This window comes from Sapajus apella, unplaced genomic scaffold (assembly GCF_009761245.1).
Source record: "Sapajus apella isolate SASKATOON/1434 unplaced genomic scaffold, GSC_monkey_1.0 scaffold71, whole genome shotgun sequence".
Taxonomy (NCBI): Eukaryota; Metazoa; Chordata; class Mammalia; order Primates; family Cebidae; genus Sapajus; species Sapajus apella.
Window position 1 is genome coordinate 5,237,005 of NW_022437011.1, and position 7,593 is coordinate 5,244,597.

Genomic DNA, 7,593 nt, shown 5'->3' on the forward strand with positions numbered 1-7,593 from the left:
GGCAAAGGGAAGTGACAAGAGCTATTATTCTCAACCCTCCCACTTGGAAACAAGAGGTGAGACAAACCTTCCCCAGGATGTTCTTAGGGGAAGGCAAGACAGTTCCCCAAAGAAATCTTTCAGAGCTGAGCACACGCCTAATACAGCAAGACAGGGATGGGAGACGATTGGCATTTTCATTTGCCTGGTTGTCCACAATATTGCAGGGGAAGCTCTGTGGGCAGCTGGGAAACACAACAATAAATTGAAGGGGGATGAACAATAGGGTCAGTGGGTCTGTCTGCTGAGTGAATGTTGGATTTTATTCTACATGCCCAATTCACTCCAATAAGATAAACTTGACTTCCCCCAGAGCGGCTTTCTTATTTCAGCTTCCCTGACTGTGGCATAATTGAAAGTCATATTTCATCTAGACCACTGGTTTTCAAATCCACATGCAGGTGGCTTATGAAGACAGCCTGAATATATAAAGAGAACAGCAAATAATTATAGTCGCATATTAAAGACAATCTATCTCTCAGTGAAGGAAAGTCAGTCATATTACATACTAGCCACAACACAGAACTGATCTGAAATACACTGTGGAATGGCCTTTCAGTCTGTGCTGGGCTCTAACAGGAAAAGGGCAGAAGGTGGTCAATGGTGCATTTATTTAATGGTGGAGTTCATTTTTTAACCTTCATTTCCTCCCTGACAAGAAGAAGGACATAGTTCTATTTTTCATATTATTTTTGAAAAGCCAGAAAGGTTAATTACCCATTGACACAGTTTGGATCTGTGTCCCCATCCTAATCTCATGTCAAATTGTAATCCCCGGTGTTGGAGGTGGGCCAGGTGGGAGGTGACTTCATCACGGGGGTGGATTTCTCACGCATGGTTTAGCACCATCCTCTTGGTGCTGTTCTCGTGATAGTGAGCATGTTCTCATGAGATCTAGTTGTTTAAAAATGTGCAGAACCTCCCCTCTGTCTCTCTTGCTCCTGTTCCTGCCATGTAGGATGTGCTGGCCCCCCCTTTGCCTTCTGCCATGATTGTAAGTATCCTGAGGCCTCCCCAGAAGCTGAGCAGATGCCAGCACCATGCTTCCTGTACAGGCTGTGGAACTGTGAGCCAATTAAACCTCTTTTCTTTATAAATTACCCAGTCTTGGGTATTTCTTTATAGCAATGCAAGAACAGACTAATAGAGGTAACTTGTGATGTTTCTTGATGAAAGAATCAGCTGAAACTCAAGAATGAATACATTCATTGAAGATCAGACAAATATAGAAACAGAAAGTGTCCATCTTGGAACAAGAAAGTTCAGCTCAAAAAGCTGATTTTTTCAAAGTACAAGATGAAGAACCATTTCAGGAATGGACCATGACTCAAAGAAAGGCCAAAGAAGCTTTGACCAGCACAGGGATGATTCACTCTGACCAGCACAGGGATGATTCACTAACTCAACTGGTCTCAAATTAGTCCCACTGTGTCCCAAGAGAGACTTTGGGGAGGCTTCAGCAAGAACAGTAATTATAGCTTTTCCATGTTCTCTAGCATTCAATAAATTCTTCTTAACATGACGTCCATCTCTTGCTCTCTTGCGCGTTCTCTCTCTCTCTCTCTCTTTCTCTCTCTCTCTCTCACACACACACACACACACACACACACACACACACACACACACACACATACAAACACACAGACTCAATGCCCCACTAACAGGTTTCTTTCCTCTCAGGAAATCTTCTCAGAATTCATTATGCTCCTTGTAGAAATGGAGGATGCTTCCCAGCTGCATAAGGACCCAACCCAGAAGCAAAGATTGTAAATTCTTTTATTGTATTTTACATCAGGACTGGGGATCCATTTACAAATTAAGGCTCCACTGGCTTGGTTGATAATAAGGTTATATGACTCCACATAAGATTGTAATGACTTCCTTTTTTTCATACTCATTATTACATAGCTGTCCAGTTGGTGAGCAGTAATTAAACATGATTGCTTTTGGAGACATTTCAACTTACTCAGGCACTTTTATGACCAGAAGGATGGTGACAACTTCCCAAGGTTATGTGAAGAATTATTCCAAGGCCAGGAGAGAAATCAGGTCTTTTGAACTTCTAAAATCAGTTTTATTTCATTGTTATCGTTGCCTTTATTTTTCCATGTTCTCAAAACCAATGAGTCGACATCCTTGATAAGAAGTTTTAATTCCTACCTAGGAACATTCGGCATTTTTGCCTGGGGTACCATTCAAAAACAGGTCTGCAAGTGGCCCTGGTGGAAATGCCTCATGCCAAATCTCACTGACAACCATATTCACACACATGGGCTCACTGCATTTATCTACTATGTTAAATATCATTTACCCACAAAATTAAATGATATTATTTTGGCTTCCTACAGATCACCTAAGCAAACAAGTATTCCATACCTGATCATATGTCACAGAGTAAACTACAGAGACAAGGCACAATCCCTGTCCTTAAGGAATATCATCTAGTAGGCAATGCCATCCCAACCAGATGGCTTAAATACAATGTGGTACATGCAATAGCAGAAATATACATCAGTTATTATGGATACACAGAGTTAGAACATCCAGTCCCCTGGAGATGAAAGTGAGTTAGATCTTCAAAGACGATAGGTATCAATCAAGGGAGAACAAACATGAGCAACAGTTAAGAAGCACTACCTCTCTCTGAGTAGTACAAGCAGTTTGATTTTACTAAAAGGAAAGACTCTTGGCTAAGACTATCTCAAGTGCTGGTGAGGTAGCAGTGCCCAGATTGCAGAGGGCCATTTAGAGAGCTTAGAGTTCACTCAGGCAGTGGAGTGCTGCTGCAAGATTGTAAGAAGAGAACTGACATTGTTGGGATCACATTTTTGAAGATCACTTTGGCAACTGTGTAAACCATACATTTGTAGTAGATAAGATTGAAGGCAGGGAGCCTACTCAGGAAGCTGCTGAAGTGGTCCAGGAGAGAGATGATAAGGACCTGAACTAGGGATGAGGGAAAAACTGAAGAAATAAAATCAATATAACTTAGAGAGTGACTTGATGAGAGCTAAGAAAAAGAGGTTGATGAAGATGCCTAGATTGGTAGCTAAGATGATAAACAAAGGCATGAACAGAGATGGAGAATGAAGAAATAGTGGCATGTTCAAGTGGGAGGAAAAGACAAACAAAGAGTCTAATTTTGGACATATGGATTTGAGAAGCCAGTGGAGCAGAGAGGTAGAGAGAGATTCCCCAATAGGAATCAAGATTATAAGATCCATCACTGAGATGTCACTGAATATGATAAAGAGTTAGTCATCAGTGTGTAGTGGCCTTCACAGAGAGGATGACAAGGGAAAACGCAGAGTGAGAATATGTCAGTTGAGGAGAGGACCACAGAATACTGGGGAGGGAGACCACCCAAAGCAAAAGAAAAGGAGGCATCACAGGTACAAAGACCATTAGCAACAGATATCACAGAGATAAGAGAATAGAGGTCCCGCTGTGAAAACAGTTTCTACAAATCGTATTTTTTTAAAAAGAAACTTGGTAGAAAAGTGAGTATGGGACTTGAAGGCAATTCACAAAAGACAATATTCAAAATAATCAGTGAGAGGAGATCCAAGATGGCCGTTTAGGAACAGCTCAGGATTGCAGCTCCCAGTGAAAGCGCAGAGGGTGAGTGGACGCCGCGTTTTTATTGCCCACAGACTAGGAAATTCCCGGGCAGAGGTGCTCCACGCTCGCCAGCGCGGCTGTTGTGGCCAACGCGGCTGTGCCGGCCGGTGCCGCTGCTCTGCCCCGCGCGGCTGCTTTGTCGGCGCCCCGGAGCCGCGGTCCTCCGTACAAAATACACCGGTCCGGGGGCCCTTTTGGCTGGCGATTGGAGCCACGGGAAGTCGCCCATATGCTGGTTCAAAAAGGGGACTGAGCAGAGAACCAGGACAGTAGATTCCAGGGCAAAAAAAAAAAGAAAAAAAAGCGCCACAAACCTCAGTGCCGCTGTTTAAGCCAGCGCAGTGAGTGGCCGCAGGGGAAAACAAACAGACCCCGGCGCCTCTTCAACAGGCGACTGGAACACCAACTTAAAAAAGGCTCTGAGGCAGGGAGCCAGGCGATCAGGCTCGGCTGGCCCCACCCCCATAAAAGAACAGCAACCAGAAACTCTGGATTGAGAATTTCACAGCGAGCGCAGCTGAACCCGGGACAGTCCAGCTCTGTGGGGTAAGGGCGTCCGCCATTACCAGGGAGCCCGCCGTTGCCAAGGCAATCCGCCATTGCTGAGGCAGCCCGCCGTTGCCAAGGCAACACGCCATAGCAGAGACTCCGCCACAACAGAGGCGGGCCACCATCGCCAAAGCAGTTCTAACTACACCCATATAAACAGGACTGCAGGGAAGTTCACTCGGCAGCAGGGCGCAGCCCACAGCAGCTCAGCAAAGCTGCTATAGGCCGACAGTGACTAGGCTGCCTCCTTGCTGGGCTGGGCAGGTCTGAAGGAAAAAAAGAAAAAAAAAGAAGGCAGCAGCATAACGGAAACTCATAAATAAAGCCCTAAATCCCTGGGACAGAGCACCTGGGAACAAAAAGCAGTTTATGATTTCTGCTGCAGCAGACCTAAAAGTACCTGCCCAGCAGCTCTGAATGAACAACAACAGAGCTCGCAGCTCACCATTTGAGCTCCTATAAAGAAAAGACCGTCTCCTCAAGCAGCTCCCTGACCCCTATATATCCAAAAAGACACCTCATAGAGGAGAGATCAGATTGACACTAGGCGGGTATCCTTCTGGGACAAAGATAGAAGAAGAAGAAGAAAACTGGTAACAACCCTTGCTGTTCAACAGCTGCTGCAGGTGAACCCCAGGCAAGCAGGGCCTGGAGTGAACCTCAGCAGACCTACAGCAGAGGGGCCAGACTGTCAGAAGGAAAACCAAGAAACAGAAATAACCTCATCATCAACAAACAGAACGTCAATCTGAAAGATTTGAGACCCAATCTGAAAGCCAGCAACTACAAAGTCGACAGGTGGATAAATCCTTAAGGATGGGAAGAAACCGGCGCAAAAAGGATGAAAACACCCGAAACCAGAACACCTCTCCTCCTAAAAGGGATCACAACTCCTCGCCAGCAAGGGAACAAGGTTGGATGGAGAATGAGTGTGATGAAATGACAGAATCAGAATTCAGAAGGTGGGTAGTAAGAAACTTCTGTGAACTTAAAGAACATGTTCTAACCAAATGCAAAGAAACTAAGAACCTTGAAAAAAGATTTGATGAAATGCTAACAAGAATGGACAAAATAGAAAGGAATATAAGTGAATTGATGGAGCTGAAAACTGCAACACAAGAACTTCGTGAAGCATGCACAAGTATCAACAGCCGACTTGACCAAGCAGAAGAAAGGATATCAGAGGTCGAAGATCAACTCAATGAAATAAAACGGGAAGGCAAGACTGGAGAAAAAAGGGTAAAAAGGAACGAACAAAGTCTCCAAGAAATGTGGGACTATGTGAAAAGACCTAATCTACGTTTGATAGGCGTACCCGAATGCGACGAAGAGAATGAATCCAAGCTGGAAAATACTCTGCAGGATATTATCCAGGAAAACTTCCCCAACCTAGCAAGGCAGGCAAACATTCAAGTCCAGGAGATACAGAGAACACCACAAAGATATTCGTCAAGAAGAGCAACCCCAAGGCACATAATCGTCAGATTCACCAGGGTTGAAATGAAGGAGAAAATACTAAGGGCAGCCAGAGAGAAAGGTCGGGTTACCCACAAAGGGAAGCCCATCAGACTCACAGCAGATCTCTGAGCAGAAACCCTACAAGCCAGAAGAGAATGGGGGCCAATATTCAACATCCTTAAAGAAAAGAACTTTCAACCCAGAATCTCCTATCCAGCCAAACTAAGCTTCATAAGTGAAGGAAAAATAAAATCCTTTGGGAACATGCAAGCACTCAGAGACTTCGTCACCACCAGGCCAGCTCTACAAGAGCTCCTGAAAGAGGCTCTACACATATAAAGGAACAACAAGTACCAGCTCAACTAAAGGGCAAAACAGCCAGCTAGCACCAAAATGGCAGTATCAAATTCACACATAACAATATTAACCCTAAATGTAAATGGACTAAATGCCCCAATCAAAAGACACAGACTGGCAAATTGGATAAAAAGACAAAACCCATCGGTGTGCTGTATCCAGGAAACCCATCTCACATGCAAGGATACACAAAGGCTCAAAATAAAGGGATGGAGGAAGATTTACCAAGCAAATGGAGAGCAAAAAAAAAGCAGGAGTTGCAATTCTCATCTCTGATAAATTAGACTTTAAAGCAACAAAGATCATAAGAGACAAAGAGGGACATTACATAATGGTAAAAGGATCAATGCAACAAGAAGAGCTAACGATCCTAAATATATATGCACCCAATACAGGAGCACCCAGATACATAAGGCAAGTTCTTAATGACTTACAAAGGGACTTAGACTCCCACACAATAATAGTGGGAGACTTTAACACCCCATTGTCAACATTAGACAGATCAACCAGACAGAAAATTAACAAGGAAATCCAGGACTTGAACTCAGACCTGGACCAAGCAAACCTAACAGACATTTACAGAACTCTCCACCCCAAAGCCACAGAATATACATTCTTCTCAGCACCACATCACACCTACTCTAAAATTGACCACATAATTGGGAGTAAATCACTCCTCAGCAAATGCAAAAGAACGGAAATCGTAACAAACAGTCTCTCAGACCACAATGCAATCAAGTTAGAACTCAGAATTCAAAAACTAACTCAGAACCTCACAGCTTCATGGAAACTGAACAACTTGCTCTTGAATGTTGACTGGATAAACAATGAAATGAAGGCAGAAATAAAGATGTTCTTCGAAACCAACGAGAATGAAGACACAACATACCAGAATCTCTGGGACACATTTAAAGCAGTATCTAGAGGAAAATATATAGCAATAAGTGCCCACATGAGAAACAAGGAGAGATCAAAAATTGACACCCTATCGTCAAAACTGAAAGAGCTAGAGGAGCAAGATCAAAAAAACTCAAAGTCTAGCAGAAGACAAGAAATAGCTAAGATCAGAGCAGAACTGAAGGAGATAGAGACACAAAAAACCCTTCAAAAAATCAATAAATCCAGGAGCTGGTTTTTTGAAAAGATCAACAAAATAGACAGACCACTAGCCAGATTAATAAAAAAGAAAAGAGAGAATAACCAAATTGATGCAATAAAAAACGATAAAGGGGATATCACCACAGATTCCACAGAAATTCAAACCATCATCAGAGATTATTACAAACAACTCTATGCACACAAACTAATAAACCTGGAAGAAATGGATAAATTCCTGGACACTTGCCTCCTGCCAAGCCTAAACCAGGAAGAAGCCGAAACCCTAAACAGACCCATAACAAGGTCTGAAGTTGAGGCGGCAATTAAGAGCTTACCACCCAAAAAAAGCCCAGGTCCAGATGGGTTCACAGCTGAATTCTACCAGACATACAAAGAGGAGCTGGTACCATTTCTTCTGAAACTATTCCAAACAATACAAAAAGAGGGAATTCTTCCCAAATCATTTTATGA

The 7,593-nt window shown here is 43.3% G+C and overlaps 1 long non-coding RNA gene across 1 annotated transcript in view; it reads left to right on the forward strand.

The window, feature by feature from the left end:
- The first annotated feature begins 1,649 nt into the window (after positions 1 to 1,649).
- The window catches only part of LOC116531515, an 8,693-nt gene continuing 2,749 nt past the window's right edge, over positions 1,650 to 7,593 (forward strand). The window contains exons 1-2 of the long non-coding RNA XR_004260466.1: positions 1,650 to 3,591; positions 4,598 to 4,605. This is a non-coding gene — a long non-coding RNA (uncharacterized LOC116531515). The remainder of the gene's footprint in view (positions 3,592 to 4,597; positions 4,606 to 7,593) is intronic.